At 49.3% G+C, this 20,462-nt stretch overlaps 1 protein-coding gene across 1 annotated transcript in view; it reads right to left on the bottom strand.

Annotated features, from left to right (window-relative positions):
* The window catches only part of fbxo46 (F-box protein 46), a 41,251-nt gene extending 21,480 nt beyond the window's left edge, over positions 1 to 19,771 (bottom strand). The window contains exon 1 of the mRNA XM_072269835.1: positions 19,389 to 19,771. The gene's annotated coding sequence lies outside the window, so the exon portion shown is untranslated. The remainder of the gene's footprint in view (positions 1 to 19,388) is intronic.
* Between the last annotated feature and the right edge of the window lie 691 nt (positions 19,772 to 20,462).

The raw sequence follows: 20,462 nt of genomic DNA, 5'->3' as shown, positions 1-20,462 counted from the left end.
CAGCCAACAGACTTTTCGTCCCTCTTCCCTCCGGGAGAAGGCTCAGGAGCTTGAAGACTCGTACGGCCAGATTTGGGAACAGCTTCTTTCCAACTGTGATAAGACTGCTGAACGGATCCTGACCCGGATCTGGGCCGTACCCTCCAAATATCCGGACCTGCCTCTCGGTTTTTTTTGCACTACCTTACTTTCCATTTTTCTATTTTCTATTTACGATTTATAATTTAAATAATTTAAATTTTTAATATTTACAATCGATTTGTACTCCAGTGAACTTGAAATTGCTCACTCTCTCCACGTCTAATCCCACGAAAGCCAAGAAATTCGCAGAATTATAGTTGTAACAGCCTGTAGCACAGAAACAAGATAAAATGCCAAGGCATCAGCTGGTAGTCAGCACATTAGCAGGGCAGCTAGCACATTCACTTTACAGTGCTAGAGATCCCCGATCGGGATTCGATCCCCCCCCCCCCCCACTTCCACTGTCTGTTAGGAGTGTGAACGCTCTTCCCGTGACCACACGGAATTCCTTCAGGTGCTCTGTTTTCCTCCCTCGTTCCAAAGTGCAGATCAGGGTTAGTAAATTGTAGGGACGCCATGTTGGTGCCAGAATCAGTGTCAGGCCCCGCCCCCAAGCATAATCCCCGCTGATCTGATTTGACGCAAGTGATGCATTTCAGAAGTTCAAAGTTCAAAGTAAACCTATCACCGAAGCGCGTACGCGTCACCATATACTACCCTGAGATTCAAATTCTTGCAGGTACTCACAGTAGAACAAAGAAATAAAAATAAAATCAATGGAACAAACTGTGCACAAAGTCTGGCAGAAACCAAATAATGCGCTACCTCTGGCACCCCAGGAATCAATTTCATTCACCATACACACTTTTACGTATTCAGCATTTGCTGTTGCATCAGGATTTCGATATTTGGCACGAGGAGAAGATGACGACGCGACGCAGCACGCGCAGCCTCTCCAGTGAAATGATATCGTATTTGTTAAATAGGGTACCGTACACAATTCTGATTTGATGGAGACAGCCGTGAGAAGCATAGAGGAACATCTGGAGAAACTTCTGAAATGCCCGGTTCACTGCCGCTGCTACTGTGCGACTGAGAATCTCTGGAGGGAAGGCCCCAAAGTCCCCGGCTTTGCCTGCTGCTGGCGGCCGGGGCTGGGGTCGAAGCGCTCAGCAGAGATGGTGCTCGGTGTCGGAGGTTCAAAGTTTTCGGACAACTCAGAGTCAGACTGTGGTCGGGCATGGCAGGGAGAGTTTTCTTCCTTCTCCCGTCTGCGTGAGATGTGGGACTTTCGAGAGACTTTGAACTTTTTTACTGTGCCATGGCCTGTTCTTTATCAAGCTACAGTATTGCTTGCACTGTTGTAACTATATGTTATAATTATGTGGTTTTTGTCAGTTTTTCAGTCTTGGTCTGTCCTGTGTTTCTGTGATATCACACCGGAGGAATATTGTATCATTTCTTAATAGACCACAGGAGAAAGGGAAGCAGGAGGGGACACAGGGGGAAGTGATAGGCAGGAAGTGATGAAGTGACAAAGTAATATCTACCCAACAGTGAGATGTTTAAGGGGAAGCTGAGGGGGGAGCTTCTTCACTCAGAGGGTGGTGGGTGTGTGGAACGAGCTGCTGCTGGAAGTGGGCTCGATTTCAACATTTAAGTTTGGGCAAGTACATGGGTGAGAGGGGTATGGAGAGATATGGTCCAGGTGTGGGTCGATGGGAGTAGGCAGAGTAACCATCCAGCATGGGCTAGAAGGGCCGAATGGCCTGTTTCTGTACAGAGGTGCTCTATGAGACTGACATTTGAGAGAGGATAACTTGCACTGTAGGGGTTCCTAACCTGGGGTCCATGTACCCCTCGTTTAATGACAGGTTCACGGTACGTTTATTATCAAAGTGTGTGTGCAGTATACAACTCCCTGAGATTCGTCTTCTCCAGATAGTCAGGAAGCAAAGAAACCCGGGGAAGCCGTTCAAAGAAAAACACCAACCACGCCCCCCGCCACCCCGGTGCAAAACAAAACAAATCCCGCAGACAGCAACAAGAACATCAAGCCCCCACACGCAAAAAAAAAACAAATCATGCCAATGGCAAGAAGAATATCAACCCCCCCCCACACACATGCAAAAAAAAGCCAAATTGCACCAATGTCAACAAGAAAGAACTAGTGAAAACACCAAATATAAAAATATAAAATCAGAAGAGTCCAAACCATAAACCGCAGACCGGGAACTTCAGCACCAACCTCCAGCAGCACTGAGGGAGGCAGAGAGACCACCTCTCGGGAGTAGGGGGCCCCATGGCATGTACAAAATGAGGTTGGGAATCCCTGACGGGGACGTGCTAACAACATGCTTAACCATGAGATGGCATGGACTCGACGGGCCAAATAACCTGTCTCTGTACTGTAATAATTCAGTCGTCGTGGTAAGATGTCACAAGTGACTTCTCACCAATGGTTTCAGTCAGAATTTGGAACTGAAATGCATGGAGTGGAGGATTCAGGGAAGGGTTCCGGCTCCAGTAGAACTAGGCACTGTTACCAGCGAGAGAGGGAATGAACTAAGGGAACATCGTGGAGGCCAGGAACAATCTGCCGGAGGAACCCAGCGGGATGAGCTGCATCGGTAGAAGGAACTGCTGATGTTTTGAGTCAAACCCCTGCGTCAGTCCTGACCTGCCCGGTTCCTCCAGCAGACCGTTTTCTGCTCCAGATCCCAGCGCCCACAGATGCCCGTCTCTCCAATGTAGGAGGCCAGAATTGGACAGGGTAGGGAGTTTGGAGAGTTCAGAGTTCAATTCGGGTGCCGGCAACACCCTTAAAGGAGTTTGTACGTTTCCCCGTGACAGCACGGATTTAATTTGGGTGTTTTTCCTCCCACAATCCAAAGACGTACCACTTGGTAGGTTAACTGGTCATTGTGAATTGTCCTGCGATGAGGCTAGGGTTCAGTAGGCCGGTTGCTGGCTGTTGTGGCTTGTTGGGCGGAAGGGCCTATTCCACTCTGTTACACTAAATATAATGAATGCAAAGTCAATGCAGGTGATACCTTGGCACTAACTTCTGAGGACCACGACCTTGTCGTAAGGTTTTGGAGATTTGTGTCCCACATGACCCAGTGAGCTATGTTGGCTGGAATCAGGGCTTTACGCTCGGGTGCAGAGAGGGACGGACTGACCCAATGGCACATCTCTCTCCAATAATGGAAGCTTCTACGTCATCAGACACCCGCACAGTTCTACAGATATGCTGTGGCAAGCATTCTAACTGGCTGCAACACTGTCTGGTATCGGAGGGGATCGAAAGAAGCTGCAGAAAGTTCTAAACTCAGCCAGCCTGTCCAGCATCCGGGACACCTTCAGGGAGCGATGCCTCAAAAAGGCAGCGTCCATCATTAAGGACCCCCACCACCCAGAACATGCCCTGTTCTCATTACTTCCATCAGGGAGGAGGTACAGGAGCCCGAAGACACACACTCAATGATTCAGGAACAGCTTCTTACGGCTGGAGCTGAGAAACAGGAAAGGTATGGCCATTTTAGTGGGGTTGTATTATAGACCACCCAATAGCCAGCAAGAATTGGAGGAGCAAATCTGCAGAGAGATAGCAGGCCACTGCAGGAAACATAAAGTTGTGGTGGTAGGGGATTTTAATTTTAATTTTCCACATATTGATTGGGACTCCCATACTGTTAGGGGTCTAGATGGGTTAGTTTGTAAAATGTGTTCAGGAAAGTTTTCTAAATCAATATATAGAGGTACCAACTAGAGGGGATGCAATATTGGATCTCCTGTTAGGAAACGAGTTAGGACAAGTGACGGAAGTGTGTGTAGGGGAGCGCTTCGGTTCCAGTGATCATAACACCATTAGTTTCAACTTGATCAGGGATAAAGATAGATCTGGCCCTAGGGTTGAGGTTCTAAACTGGAAGAAGGCCAAATTTGAAGAAATGAGAAAGGATCTAAAAAGCGTGGATTGGGACAGGTTGTTCCCTGGCAAGGATGTGATCGGTAAGTGGGAAACCTTCAAAGGAGAAATCTTGAGAGTGCAGAGCTAATATGTTCTTGTCAGGATTAAAGGCAAAGTGAATAGGAATAAGGAACCTTGGTTCTCAAGGGATATTGCAACTCTGATAAAGAAGAACAGAGAGTTGTATGACATGAATAGGAAACGGAGTAAATAAGGTGCTTGAGGAGTATAAAAAGTGCAAGAAAATACTTAAGAAGGAAATCAGAAGGGCTAAAAGGAGACATGAGGTTGCCTTGGCAGTCAAAGTGAAGGATAATCCAAAGAGCTTTTACAAGTATATTAAGAGCAAAAGGATGGTAAGGGATAAAATTGGTCCTCTTGAAGATCAGAGTGGTCGGCTTTGTGCAGAACCAAAGGAAATGGGGGAGATCTTAAATGGGTTTTTTTCCGTCTGGATTTACTAAGGAAACTGGCATGAAGTCTATGGAATTGAGGGAAACAAGTAGTGAGATCATGGAAACTGTACAGATTGAAAAGGAGGAGGTGCTTGCTATCTTGAGGCAAATTAAAGTGGATAAACCCCCAGGACCTGACAGGGTATTCCCTCGGACCTTGAAGGAGACTAGTGTTGAAATTGCAGGGACCCTGGCAGAAATATTTAAAATGTCGGTGTCTACAGGTGAGGTGCCGGAGGATTGGAGAATGGCTCATGTTGTCCCGTTGTTTAAAAAAGAAACAAAAAGTAATCCGGGAAATTATAGGCCGGTAAATTTGACGTCGGTAGTGGGTAAGTTATTGGAGGGAGTACTAAGAGACAGAATCTGCCAAGTATTTGGATAGACAGGGACTTATTAGGGAGAGTCAACATGGCTTTGTGCATGGTAGGTCATGTTTGACCAATCTATTGGAGTTTTTCGAGGAGGTTACCAGGAAAGTGGATGAAGGGAAGGCAGTGGATGTTGTCTACATGGACTTCAGTAAGGCCTTTGACAAGGTCCCGCATGGGAGGTTAGTTAGGAAAATTCAGTCACTAGGTATACATGGAGAGGTGGTAAATTGGATTAGACATTGGCTCGATGGAAGAAGCCAAAAAGTGGTAGTAGAGGATTGCTTCTCAGAGTGGAGGCCTGTGACTAGTGGTGTGCCACAGGGCTCAGTGCTGGGTCCATTGTTATTTGTCATCTATATCAATGATCTGGATGATAATGTGGTAAATTGGATCAGCAAATTTGCTGATGATACGAAGATTGGAGGTGTAGTGGACAGTAAGGAAGGTTTTCAAAGCTTGCAGAGGGATTTGGACCAGCTGGAAAAATGGGCTGAAAAATGGCAGATGGAGCTTAATACAGACAAGTGTGAGGTATTGCACTTTGGAAGGACAAACCAACGTAGAACATACAGGGTTAATGGTAAGGCACTGAGGAGTGCAGTAGAACAGAAGGATCTGGGAATACAGATACAAAATTCCCTAAAAGTGGCGTCACAGGTAGATTGGGTCGTAAAGAGAGCCTTTGGTACATTGGCCTTTCTTAATCAAAGTATTGAGTATAAGAGCTGGAATGTTATGGTGAGGTTGTATAAGGCACTGGTGAGGCCGAATCTGGAGTATTGTGTTCAGTTTTGGTCACCAAATTACAGGAAGGATATAAATAAGGTTGAAAGAGTGCAGAGAAGGTTTACAAGGACATTGCCGGGACTTGAGAAACTCAGTTACAGAGAAAGGTTGAATAGGTTAGGACTTTATTCCCTGGAGCGTAGAAGAATGAGGTGAGATTTGATAGAGGTATATAAAATTATGATGGGTATAGATAGAGTGAATGCAAGCAGGCTTTTTCCACTGAGGCAAGGGGAGAAAAAAACCAGAGGACATGGGTTAAGGGTGAGGGGGGAAAAGTTTAAGGGGAACATTAGGGGGGGCTTCTTCACACAGAGAGTGGTGGGAGTATGGAATGAAATTGGACAGATACATGGATGGGAGGTGTATGGAGGGATATGGTCCGTGTGCAGGTCAGTGGGACTAGGCAGAAAATGGTTCGGCACAGCCAAGAAGGGCCAAAAGGCCTGTTTCTGTGCTGTAGTTTTTCTATGGTTTCTATCTGATTTCGGAATGGACATTGAACCCATGAACACTACCTCACTACTTACTTACTTCAACCAACACACATAAGAGTTGCTGGTGAATGCATCTGCAGATCTCTTCGTGTTTACTTATTTACTTATTGTCTTATTATGCATTGCAACGTACTGACGCCACATAACAGATTTCATAAGATATGCGGCTGATATTAAACCCAATTCTGACTCAGGTGCTGCCTCCAGGAGACATCGAAGAACCCCACCGTCGTGGTTACGCCATCTCCTCAAGGCTACCATCGGGCAGGAGGTACAGAAGCCTGAAGTCCCACACTAGGGACAGCTACCTTCCTCCAACCAGTCAGTCCTTCAACCAACCCGCAAAACACTGTGACCACATCCACCACCCTGCCCTACCAGAGATTTCTGTTCGTCCTGATTGTGTTCTTTCTCAAAGTTCAAAGTAAATTTATTATCAAAGTCACCACATACAACCCTGAAGTTCGTTTTCTTGCAGCACTCACAGAACAAAGAGATACAGTAAAATCAATGGAAAAGTACAAACACAATGTGCTAAAGAAGCTAACACAAAAAAATCAATAAATCAATAATACTGAGAACATGGGATGCAGAGTCCTTGACAGCGAGTACATAGGTTGTGGAAATCAGTTCAGAGTTCACTGCAACTCTGTTCAGGAGCCTGACGGCTGACGGATTGTGACTGTTCCTGAACGCTGTGGTGCAGATCCAGATGCTGCTGAACCTCCTGACTGACGACAGCGTCAAGACGTGAGCAAGACCTGGGTCCCCTTCATCACGGACGCTGCCCTACTGCAACAGCACTCCTTGTTGATGTGCTCAGTGGAAAGGAGTGCCTTACCTGTGATGAGCTTGTACGATCCACGTTTAATTTGTGTTTTACCTTGTAAACGTTGCAGACCAGGCACTTGCATTGTGTCATTTACCTGCACTGTGCTCTTTTGGTGTCCTTTACATTTTATACTTTATTTTCGCCAAACAGTTGATACTAGAACGTACAATCATCACAGCGATATTTGATTCTGCGCTTCACGTTCCCTGGAGTACAAATCGATAGTAGATATTAAAAATTTAAATTATAAGTCATAAATAGAAAATAGAAAAATGGGAAGTAAGGTAGTGCAAAAGAACCGAGAGGCAGGTCCGGATATTTGGAGGGTACGGCCCAGATCCGGGTCAGGATCCGTTCAGCAGTCTTATCACAGTTGGAAAGAAGCTGTTTCCAAATCTGTCCGTACAAGTCTTCAAGCTCCTGAGCCTTCTCCCGGAGGGAAGAGGGACGAAAAGTGTGTTGGCTAGGTGGGTCGTGTCCTTGATTATTCTGGCAGCACTGCTCTGACAGCGTGCGGTGTAAAGTGAGTCCACGGACGGAAGATTGGTTTGTGTGATGTGCTGCACCGTGTTCTGTATTGTTATCAGAATCACAGATTCGCAAAAAAGTACAGCACTGAAACAGGCCCTTCGGCCCATTTAGTCCGTGCTGAACCACTTAACCTGTCTACTCCCGTCGACCTGCACCGTGTCCATAGCCCTCCATACCCGTCATCCATGTACCTATCCAAACTTCACTTGAACATTGAAATCGAGCTCGCATGCATCACTTGTGCTGCCAGCTCGTTCCACACTCTCACCACCCTCAGAGTGAAGTTTCCCCTCATATTCCCCTCAAACTTTTCACGTTTCACCCTTAACCCATGACCTCTGGTTGCAGTTCCACCCAACCTCAATGGAAAAAACCTGTTTGTGTTTACTCTGTCTATACCCCTCACAATTTTGTATGCCTCTATCAAACCTCACCTCAATCCTCTACGTTCCAAGGAATAAAGTCCTAACCTATTCAATCTTTCCTTATAACTCAGGTCCTCCAGTCCTGGCAACATCCTTGTAAATTTCCCCTGCACTCTTTTAACCTTATTTACATCTTTCCTGTAGGTAGGTGACCAAAACTGCACACAATCCTCCAAGTTAGGCCTCACCAACGTCTTATACAACTTCAACGTAACATCCCATTTCCTGTAGTCAGTACTTTGATTTATGAAAGCCAACGTGCCAAAAGCTTTCTTTATGACCCTATCTACCTGTGAAGCCACTGTCAATGAATTATGGACCGGTATTCCCAGATCCCTTTGTTCTACCACACTCCTCAATGCCTGACTGTTCACTGTACGAAACCTACCTCACACTTGTCTTCATTAAATTCCATCTGCCATTTTTCAGCCCATTTATCCAGCTGATGCAGACCCCTCCACAAGCCATGATGGCCTTCCTCATTGTCCACTACACCCCCAGTCTTGGTGTCTTCCGCAAATTTGCCGATCTAGTTAACCACATTATTATCCAGATCATTGATATACACGAAGGACCCAGCACCGATCCCTGTGGCACACCAATAGTCCCAGGCCTCCAGTCAGAGAGACAACCATCTACAACCACTCTCTGGTTTCTCCCACAAAGCCAATGTCAAATCCAGTTTACTACCTCACCCTGAATGCTCAGCGACTGAACCTTCCTGACCAGCCTCCCACGCGGGACCTTGTCAAATGCCTTGCTTAAGTTCATGTAGAGTTGTAGACAACATTCACTGCCCAGCTGTCATCCACTTTCCCGGTAACTTTCTCGAAAAACTCTTCAAGATTGGTTAGACATGACATACATGCATGAAGCCATGCTGACTATCCTTAATCCTTAATCAGTCCATGTCTAACCAAATACTTATATATCCGGTCCCTTAGAAAACCTTCCGATAACTGATGTCAGACTCATTGGTCCATAATCTCCTGGTTTATGTTGTATAAACCCATTATGTTATTATTTTACCCTCTTCCAGCTCAATGCGCTGTGAAATGATTTCAAGGATTCAAAGTACATTGATTATCAGAGTACCCGCACCACTGTCGTCAGCCAAATCAAATGTGGTGATGAGTAGCAGGGAGACTGAAAACTGGCCGAGTGATGTCATAACTACAGCTCAATGTCGATAAGACCAAAGGGCTGATTATTGACGTCAGGAGAGGGAAAGCAGAGGTCCACGAGCCAGTCCTCATTGGACCATCAGAGGTGGAAAGAGTCAGCAACTTTAAATTCCTCGGTGTTATTTCAGACGAAGTCCTGGGCCCAGCACGTAAATGCAATTATAAAGAAAGCACGGCAGTGTCTCTACTTCTTCAGGCATTCGGCATGACATCCAAAAACTTTGTCAAAATTCTATAGATGTGTAGAGGAGAGTACATTGACTGGCTGCACCACAGTCTGGTATGGAAACACCAACGCCCTTGAACGCAAAATCTGACAAGAAGTAACGGATACGGCCCAGTCCACCATGGGGGAAAGTCCTCCCCAACATCGAGCACATCTACATGAAGCGTTCTTGCAGGAAAAGGAGCATCCATCACCAGGGACTACCCCAGCACCCAGCACATGCTCTCTCCTCGCTGCTGCCATCAGGAAGAAGGCACAGGAGCCTCAGAACTCACACCACCAGCTTCAGGCATCGCTATTACCCCTCAACCATCAGCCCCTTGAACCAGAGGGGATAACTTCACTCAACTTCACTTGCCCCAACATTGAACTGTTCCCACAACCTATAGACTCACTTTCAAACAACAGGAATTCTGCAGATGCTGGAAATTCAAGCAACACACATCAAAGTTGCAGGTCCTGACAAAGGGTCTGGGCCTGAAACGCCAACTGCACCTCTTCCTAGAGATGCTGCCTGGCCTGCTGCGTTCACCAGCAACTTTGATGTGTGTGACTCACTTTCAAGGACTCTTCATCTCATGCTCTTGATATTTATTATTATTATTCTTTTGTGTTGCACAGTTGGCCATCTTCTGCACTGTGGTCGAACACTCAAGTGGTGTGGTCTGTAATTGATTCATTACGATCGTTATTCTATTGTGGATTTATTGATCATGCCCTCAAGAAGATGAATCTCAGGGTTGTATCTGGTAACATATATGTACTTTGTTGACAGAACTTACTTCGAGCTTTGAAAAGTACGTACGTGCTATACAACCCTGAGATTAGTCTGCCCAATCTTTGTCAAGTCAAGTTTCTTGTCATTTCGACCATAAGCTGCTGGTACAGTACACAGTAAAAACAAAACAACGTTCCTCCAGGACCCTGGTGCTACATAAAACAACACAAAACTACACTAGACTATGTGAAACAGCACAAGGCTACACTAGACTACGTAAAACATTAAAACTACACTAGACTACAGACCTGCACAGGACTACATAAAGTGCATAAAACACTGCAGGGCAGTACAATAATTAATAAACAAGACAACAGGCACAGTAGAGGACAAATTACAATATTGTGGCGGCTCGCCCACGCAGCAAGCCAACCGGCTCCAGCAGTCGCCGGCGAGTCCGCAGCCGGCGGCAACCGAGGGGGCCCTGACTGCGGGCAGACCTCGGCCCGGAAGCCAACGTCGCAAAGGGCGGGGGTTGCTGGGAGCAGGTTGCTTAAGCGCGCGCTGATTCAAACAGTAAATGTTTACAACCAGACCCTGCTTGACTCAGTGTGTCGTTTTCACTTGTTGCATATCAGTGCAACTACATTGGTGACCCCGACGGTCCAACGGCATTTGGACAGAATGCAGTTTCCCTTAAACTGCCGACCTTCTGGACCACCCAACCCCTGGTCTGGTTTGAGCAAGTGGAGGCCCAGTTCCAGGTCAGGCAAACCGTCTCAGACGCCACCAGGTATTACTACGTGGTGGGCACCCTCGAACAGAAGACAGCGGGTCGCGTTATTGACTTTCTGCATCAGACCCCGGCAACAGACAGGTACAAGGCACTCAAGGCCCTGTTAATCCGCACGTTTGGCCTCGCCCGCTGTGAACGGGTTGTGCAGTTACTGCATATGGATGGCCTGGGTGACCACGCGCCATCAGCCCTGATGAGCGACATGCTAGCACTGGCAGACGGCCGTAAGCCTTGCCTGCTGTTTGAACAGATCTTCTTGGACAAATGCCAGAAGACATCCGCCTCTTGCTAGCAGGTGAAGGCTTCAGAGACCCGCGCAGGGTGGCTGCCCGCGTGGACGTACTTTGGCGCGCCAAACAAAATGGCGGAACCACCATCGAAATTGGTGCTGCGGCACGGCCGAAAGCCCAGCCCTCCCACACCCCAGCAGCGGAGCACCGAACACCCACACCAAGGGACAGCACCACTTCTGAGTCTTGGTGTTTTTATCATCAAAGGTGGGGTTCCAGGACCCGCCGCTGCCGACCGCCATGCTCGTTCCATGGGAAGGTTGCATGCTCATATCATGTCGGGGTCACCAATGTAGTCACGATGATACGCGATGAGCAAAAACAACACACTGAATTGAGCAGGGTCTGGTTGAAAATATTTACGGTTTGAATCGGCGCGCGCTTAAGTAACCCGCTCCCAGCAACCCCTGCCCTTTGTGGGGCGGGAGCGACGTCAGCTTCCGGGCCGAGGTCTGCCCCGCACTCAGAGCCCTTTCGGCTGCCACTGGCTGCGGGCTAACCGGCGACTGCTGGAGCCGGTTCGCTTGCTGCGTGGGCGAGCCGCCACAATATAATAATAAATAACCTGGATGTCAGTCTAGACTCTTGAGTATTGAGGAGTCTGATGGCTTGGGGGAAGAAACTGTTGCACAGTCCGGTCGTAGGAGCCCGAATGCTTCCGTACCTTTTGCCAGATGGCAGGAGGGAGGGAGAACGTTGATCTGTATGAACAGCACACAAGACAAGCTTTTGACTGCTATGAGACAATAATAAGCCAATTCCAATACTTGACACTCCAAGCCTGTGATGCTGCTGCAAGTAAGTTTTTCAGAGCACCTCTGCACACATACACTTGTGCATGATGTTGGACCTGACTTTGTCTTTTGACTCACTCCCGTCACCAGGCCAGTTTTGTACCCACTTAGCCAGCTCAGCTGGATCAGGCCACCACGCAGAACCTTCTCAAAGGGATTGCTAAAGACCACATTCACACCTCACCGCCCTGCCCTCGCCAACACTCTTGGTCACTTCTTCAAAAAAAACTCAATCAAATTTGTGAGACATGATCTCCCATGCACAGATCCACGCTGGCTATTCCAGTCCGCCCTTCAGGCAGCATCCATGGAGAGGAATAAGCAGAGGGCGTCTTTGGCCAATCCCTTCAACTGGACTGATGTCATTATTCCTGCTGAAGGGTCTCGGTGTTACAAGGAAGCAGGTTTACCGGTTTGGTAATTGAGACAGAGGACACTGACTACAAATAAGCACATTAGCCATTCAGTTACAGACAGTTAAATATTCGATCAAACATCTAAGCCACCATTAGTTACAGAAGCTATGACACTGAACATTCAGTAACACTTCAAACTCAAAGGTGCCCCATTAAGTCTCCCGAAGTTATACAACTATAAACTAAACATTCAACAAACAGTTATTTAGCTAAGTGAGCATGTGGGCCTTCGCATATCTGCAGCACACTTTCCCAAAGGCCCTTCAGCACCGGTCGCAGTGTGAAGCTGACAAAGCAAAGCCCCAGGCACCCACCGGACACCGGTACCATGGCAACCAATGGGAAACAGCTGCTGCATCCCAATCGGCGACCGGCGTGGTAGAAGCGGCTCTTGTCCGAAATGTAAAGTAACCCTTCACATAACACTCGGCCCAAAACGTCAACTCTTGTCCCTCTCCATAGATGCTGCCTGACCTGCTGAGCGATGTTCCCTCTAATCTGTCATGGCCAGTGTGCACAGAAACCTTGTGCTGTGCAACTTCTTGCCCAGCGACAGCAACACGTGCACACTGAATAATTTCTTCGATTAAAAAAAACAGTATAAATAAGCTAGTTCTAAAAGAAAATCATCTGCATCAGGAACCGGAAAAGGAAATGAGATTCTGTACAATTGTGAAATATACGAAACATGCCGACCAGGTGGAGGGCGACAACCTTTTGTACGCTGTTTAAAATTCCTTTGAGCACACGCACAAGCGCTCGCCTTAGAGGGAACTTGGCTGCCGAGTTCCTCCAGCGTTTTGTGTGTGTGTGTGTGTGTGTGTCGCTCTGGATTTCCAGAATCCGCAGAGTCTCGCGGTTTTAATCAGTGCTTGCCTATCCAAATGCAGGTACACTCTGTACCTCCAGTAACATTCCTACCCCTCATGTCAGGTTCCGCACCCTCACGTTCCCCGTGCTTGATCTTGCAGCCTTCTTTAAATAAACGCACAACATTAACCACCCTCCAATCTTCCAGTACCTCACCCCTGACTATCGGTAACACCATTCCAGCCGCCGCCTGTCAGGAGTTTGTACGTTCTGCCCGTGACCGCGTGGGTTTCCTCCGGGTGCTCCGGTTTCCTCCCACAGTCCAAAGACTTACCGGTTGGTAGATCACATGGGTGGCATGGACTCGCTGGGCCCCAAATCTAAAACTGAAACAATTATCCGTGCCAGGATCCCAGAAATTCTTCCCTAGCTATTTGATGCTGATTGATTGAGATGCAGCACAGCGTCAGCCTTTCCGGCCCTTTGAGCCGCAGTGACCAGCAACCCCTTAATTTAACCCTAGCCAAATCACAGGGCAATTTACAATGACCAGTTAACCCACTGACCGGTACGTCTTCAGACTGTGGGAGGGAACCGGAGCACCCAGAGGAAACCCACGCGTTCACAGGCAGAGCGTACAAACTCCTTATGGGCAGCGGCAGGAATTGAACCCGGGTCACTGGTACCGTGAAGCATCGTGCTCACCGCTACGCCACCGTACCAACCTCAGTGCCTCAGGATTCACTGGGTCAGGTCTGGCGGACTTAGCCACAGCACTTCACGCGACTACTTCAGAACATCCCAATGTGCTTTCCAGCCATTTTTACAGGTCAAGTCACTGTTGACGAGAGCACTCATTCAAGGACCTTATTGGCTGCGTTTAGAGTCAGAGCTACACAAGACAGAAATGAGTCCTTTTATACCAGTTGGCTCCAAGAGTGTTGCTGGAGCCGGGCACGCACTCTCGGACAATCCTTTACGAGCCAGTACAAGCAGAGAGGCTTCCATGACACTCCTGACATGCCCTGAAGAAAGTGGAGGGATTGGTTCCGTAGTATAAGGAGGCAAATCGTTGTTGCAATAACAACCTCGCACTCAACCTCAGCAAAACCAAGGAACTGACTGTGGACTTCAGGAAGGAGAAGTTGGGAGAACACACGGCCCTCGTCAGGGAGTCAGCAATGGAAAAAGTAAGCAGTTTCAAACTCCTCGCACCAGCATCTCAGAGGATCTTTCCTGAGCTCAGCAGATTGATGCAATCACAGTGGATAGACTTCATTAAGAATTAGAGGAGATTAGGATTGTCACCAAAGATGCCCAAAAATTTCTATGAATGTATGACGGAGAGCATTCTAACTGGTTCCATCGCCACCCGGTATGGAGGTCAGTCCGTTCATTATATTCCGTGTCGTATGAAGTGGGTGATCGTGGTCTTTCCACGACTGTGATTGTTCTTGGCAAATTTTTCTATAGAAGTGGTTTGCCATTGTCTTCTTCTGGGCAGTGTCTTTACAAGACGGGTGACTCCAGCCATTATCAGTACTCTTCAGAAATTGTCTGCCTGGTGTCAGTGGTCACATAACCAGGACTTGTGATCTGCACCAGCTGCTCGAACGACCATCCACCACCTGCTCCCATGGCTTCATGTGACCCTGATCGGGGGGGGTGTGGGGAGGGGTGAGGGGGGTTAAGCAGGTGCTACACCTTGCCCAAGGGTGACCTGCAGGCTAGCGGACGAAAGGAGCACCTTACACCTCCTTTGGTGGAGATGCATCTCCACTCCACCACCCAATATATCATTTATTAGAAGTCTAATATACAAGATCACAAGAGCCTTTAGAGGGTTGCAGAATCACCGAGCACCAACATGGCCAAAAGCCATCTCCCCCCCCCCCCACACATCTGGGATATTTTCAAATGGTGATGCCTAATGAAGGCAGCATCCATCATTAAGGACCCCCACCACCCAGGACAGGCCCTCTTCTCATCGCTACCAGCAGGGAGGAGGTACAGGAGCCTGAAGTCACACACTCAGCCATTCAGGAACAGCTTCTTCCCCTCTGCCATCCGATTCCTGAATGGACACTGAACCCATGACCACCACCTCACTTTGCCTCTTTCGCACCATTTCCCTATTCATTGCAGATTTGCCTTCTACAGTACTGCTGCCACAAAACAACAAACTTCACGCCGGATGCCAATGATAACGACAGTTATCACTGTAACGTAGCGGTAATGTCAGCCTAACGCTTTGAACCGCCAACGGCCCTGCCCTCTCTGTAAGGAGTTCGTAACATTCTTTCCATGATCACGTGGGTTTCCTCCGGAGTCTCCCGTTTCCTCCCACCTTCCAAAGATCTACAGGTTAGTACGTGAATTGGTCACATGAGTGTAATGGGGGGGGGGGGGGTTCAGGCCGGAAGGGCCTGTATGTCTGGGAAGATAACAAGCCTGATCTTGATTCAAAATAGCCAGCCTCAACCTGTTCACATTGCTATTGTGTTGTAGAGGAAAGAATAGAGAGGGCAAATAACTAATATGGGCACAGGGTGGAGATATGTCTCTACCAAAGGAGGTGTAAGTTGCTCCTTCCCTCCGCTAGCCTACAGATCACCCTTGAGCAAGGTGCAGCACCTGCTTAAGGGTGATTTATACTTGTGCGTACCAGCTTACGCCATAACCTACGCAAGTGGGCTACGCCGTTGCGAGCATTTATAATTATGTGTTGGTGTGTCTGCGTCACTCTGCAATTCATACACATCACGCATGCGCACACACCTGCCCGCGCAAAGCTTCATGGTCATGGTAGTCTTTCTCAGGGTAAACAAGTTTAAAGCGAGCGTCTTTTTTCATAAAAGCGAAATGTGTCCTCCATAATTTCGGAGGTCTGTAAAGCTTTATGGAAAGCATTGCAGCCAGAGTTTCTTCCCTGCCCTTCAGTCGCCCAATGGGAAGCTATTGCAGCGTAGGATGAAATGCGATGCTACCAAGCAGACCAATCACAGTTGTTGCAGTCTGCTTTGCTGCGATGCGTAGTTACATTTTGGGAGAGGTGCACAGCAGGCTACGGCGTAGGGATCCGCGTAGGCTCTGCGTAGGGTGCGTGGCGACGCCCTACCTACAGTGTCGATTTGACGTACAAGTATAAATCAGCCTTTAGCCCCCGATCAGAGTCAGGTGAAGCCATGGGAGCAGGTGGTGGACGGTCGTACGAGCAGCTGGTGCAGATCACAAGTCCTGGTTATGTGACCACTGACACCAGGCAGACAATCTCTGAGGAGTATTGATAACAAGTATTGATAATGGAAAATCCTACAAAAAGTAGTCTATCACGGGTAAAGCCCTCCCAACCACTGAGCATATTTACATGAAACATTGTCATAGGAAAGCAGCATCCATCATCAGAGATCCCCACCACCCAGGACACGCTCTTTTCTCGCTGTTGCCATCATGTAGAAATTACAGGAGCCTCAGGACTCGCACCACCAGGTTCAGGAACAGTTATTACCCCTCAACCATCAGGCTCTTGAGCAAAAGGGGATAACTACACTCACTTGCCCATCCATTGAGATGTTCCCACAACCAATGATCTCACTTTAAGGACTCTTTATCTCATGTTCTCATTATTTATATTTGCATTTGCACAGTTTGTTGTCTTCTGCACTCTGGTTGATCTTTCATTGATCCTGTTATAGTTACTATTCTATAGATTTGCTGAGTATGCCCACAGGACAAAGAGTCTCATAGGTGTACATACATAAGAAATAGGAGCAGGAGTAGGCCATCTGGATGGTGACATACGTGTACTCTGATAATAAAATCGGCTTTGACTTTAATGGCTGGGGTCACCCGTCTTGTAAAGGCACTGCTCAGAAGATGGCAATGGCTAATCGCTTCTGTAGAAAAATTCCCCAAGGAAGACCGTGATCTCCCACGTCATACGACACGGCACACAGTAGTAAATGTGGATGCGGACACGAGATTCTGCAGATGCTGGAAACCCAGACCAACACACACAGAAAATGCTAGAGGAACTCAGCAGGTCGGGCAGCATCCATGGAGGGGGAATAAACAGTGGACGTTTCGGGCCGAAACCCTCCAGCAGGCCTTCATCGAGCAGGGTTGTGCTGATGTGCTAACAGGTGAACCACAGAGGCACAGAATATGGCATGTTTCAGGAACTTCACTGATTAGGCTATGGTGTGTACCCATTGTTGTAATAGAAAATTGGATTTACTGTTAGACCTGTGCATAATCAGGTTATTCTGTAAATCAGTACCTGGTCTATTTACTTAATTAAGCCTTTCTGTGGCCACCATTGTGTCATCAAAATGCAGTTTTACCAGTAATCTCAGTAAAAACTGAATCTAATTCAAACTCAAATAAATCAGCTTTGTCTGGTCTCCTGATGCTCAAGATAACAAAACCCCCTACCTCCCCCACCCCAGAATGAGTCAGGGAATTGGGCAACAGACTTCCCTGAGGGGTTAGGGTTCAAGAAACTGACCCCTCCCATTTCCTCCCCCAAAAGAGTCAGTGATTTAGGGAATGGACCCGTAAGAGTCAAGGAATTGGGCAAGTGAAGCCCTCCAAACACAAACACAAACACACACACAGAGTTAGCCATCAGGCAAATGCCTCCTTGCCCCTGCCCCAGCAGTCAGGGACTTGGGGAAATGACCCCCACAAAGAGTTAGGGAATGGGGCAAACTGACCTTCTAGGAGGGGGCAGGAATCTGTATGGGTCAGTAAGAAGCCCCACAGCACCCCAACTTAGACTGGGGGGGGGGAATGGGAATCTGAGAGTTGGGCTAGTTACCTTGGTGAGCCTTGTGCCCTCTACAATGGGGAGGGTGGAAGAGACAGTGAGTGGTGATGGAATCTCCCTCAGCCTTCACCTGCAACCTCTGACCAGACACATCAACAACACTGCCTATCTCAGTGAGAGAGGCGTCAGTACAAGTTAATTTCCTGCAAGCGCCTTTTAAATAAAGCCACCCCCCCCCCCACCACGCGATGTTTTCGGTATCAGTTATTGATCCACAGGCCGGCCCGGATTGGAAAGGGCAGCCCGCAGCACAGCCCCGGAGGCGATCGATACCAGTCGCTCAGTGCCACAAGCACAGCCTGCCTCAGTCCCCGCCGCTGAACCGCGGCCAAGTCCGCAGCTCTCTCAGCCAGCGGCCCAATCTCGGCATCAGCCCTTTCCCAGCCCGGTCAATTCCTCACCGGGCTGACGCGCGGGGCTGAATTAAACTTCGGACTTCCCACTGTTGAGTTCCACAATAACAGCGGGAGTTTTTTCAGAAAAGTGATCAGTTTAACCCAGTTTCTTAGGGGTTGGGGTGTTTATCCCTAGACTGTGTGTGTGTGTGTGTGTGTGTTTTGGGGGAAAAGCTCTGGAAAATCACGGGCCCCCTGCAAATTCCTACAGCTATACCGTGGAGAGCATTCTAACTGGCTGCATCACCGGCCGGTTTAGTGGGCAGGCTACTGCACAGGATCGAAATTAGCTGCAGAGTTGTAAACTGTCAGCTCTATCATGATCACCAGCACCCAGGACATCTTCAAGGAGCGATGCGTCAAAAGAAAAAGGGCAGCATCCATTATTAAGGACCCCCATCACCCAGGACATGCCCTCTACTCATCGCTACCATCAGGAAGGAGGTACAGGAGCCTGAAGACACACACTCAGCGATTCAGGAACAACTTCTTCCCCTCTGCCATCAGATTTCTGAATGAACCCATGGACACTGCCTCGCTACTTTTTTTAAAATTTTCTGTTTCCTGCACTCCTGATTTAATTAAATATCCACTGTAATTCAGTTTCGTCTCTACACTATCACGCAGTGCATTGTTCCCTGCCGCAAAGTTAACAGGTCTCTCGCCGGTGATCGTGAAGCTGGTTTCTGTGAATCACGAGCACACACCCCGGCAGGACGGAGGCCCCAGTGACGGGTGACGGGGAGGAGTGGGGGGGGGGGGGGGACGCGTGTCCGGCAGGAGATGTCAACACAAGAGCCGCGCCGGAATCGCGGATCGCAGAATGTCACCCGAGCCGAGCCGAGCCAACGGCTGGCCGGCGAAGGAGACGCAGCGAAAGCGGCGGTGTTCCCTTCCCGAGCCGGACCGACCCGGAGGGGGATTTTAACTCCACAAGTGCAAACGCGGGGCGCAGGAAACGGAACGGATCGCAGCCGAAACGGACGCTCCGCTAATCCTAAAAACCACCGCAGCCCTTCCCCGGATTAACAGCTCACCTTCATCACAAAGAAGTAGATGCCCGAGCGTGGCGTCTTCTGGCCAGTGTTGACAGCAATCGAGTCCCCTGCTCTGCCATGCAATCCGGGCCTCGAGTGGGATGGTCTTCGGGAGAGACACGCGTACTACATACACGCACACGCACACGCAGACACACGGTCTCGCTCACTCGCACACACCGATCAGCTGCGGGCTGGTGTGGAGAGACGCGATGAGTTCAGATCTTGCGGCGTGATGCATCCCGAACCGCTCCGGTCCTCTCCGGCCCCGAGTCCGGATCGCGGTGAAGCTGCGTGTCGAGGGTCTCGCAGGGCCGGAGTCCGCCTGTCGCTAGCATCTGCAGCGCCGGAGGAGGGAGGCCATTTGTTGACAGACACTTGCGAGGCGCCGCCAGCCTATCAGGGCGGAGAATTCACGGCATCTCCATATATGGACGGAGGATCACTCCGATCCGCCAGTGACTCGCCGGTCGGGAGCGCTTAACCCGCTGAGTGCCGCATCCCCGCTGGGTGCTTAACCCGCTGTGTGCCGCATCCCCGCTGGGTGCTTAACCCGCTGTGTGCCGCATCCCCGCTGGGCGCTTAACCCGCTGAGTGCCGCATCCCCGCTGGGTGCTTAACCCGCTGTGTGCCGCATCCCCGCTGGGTGCTTAACCCGCTGTGTGCCGCATCCCCGCTGGGCGCTTAACCCGCCGAGTGCCGCATCCCCGCTGGGTGCTTAACCCGCTGAGTGCCGCATCCCCGCTGGGCGCTTAACCCGCCGAGTGCCGCATCCCCGCTGGGCGCTTAACCCGCCGAGTGCCGCATCCCCGCTGGGCGCTTAACCCGCTGAGTGCCGCATCCCCGCTGGGTGCTTAACCCGCTGAGTGCCGCATCCCCGCTGGGTGCTTAACCCGCTGAGTGCCGCATCCCCGCTGGCCGCTTAACCCGCTGAGTGCCGCATCCCCGCTGGCCGCTTAACCCGCTGAGTGCCGCATCCCCGCTGTGTGCCGCATCCCCGCTGGGCGCTTAACCCGCCGAGTGCCGCATCCCCGCTGTGTGCCGCATCCCCGCTGGGCGCTTAACCCGCCGAGT

Source organism: Mobula birostris, chromosome 10, assembly GCF_030028105.1.
Source record: "Mobula birostris isolate sMobBir1 chromosome 10, sMobBir1.hap1, whole genome shotgun sequence".
In the NCBI taxonomy this organism is placed as follows: domain Eukaryota; kingdom Metazoa; phylum Chordata; class Chondrichthyes; order Myliobatiformes; family Myliobatidae; genus Mobula; species Mobula birostris.
This window is presented reverse-complemented; position numbering and strand designations above follow the sequence as displayed.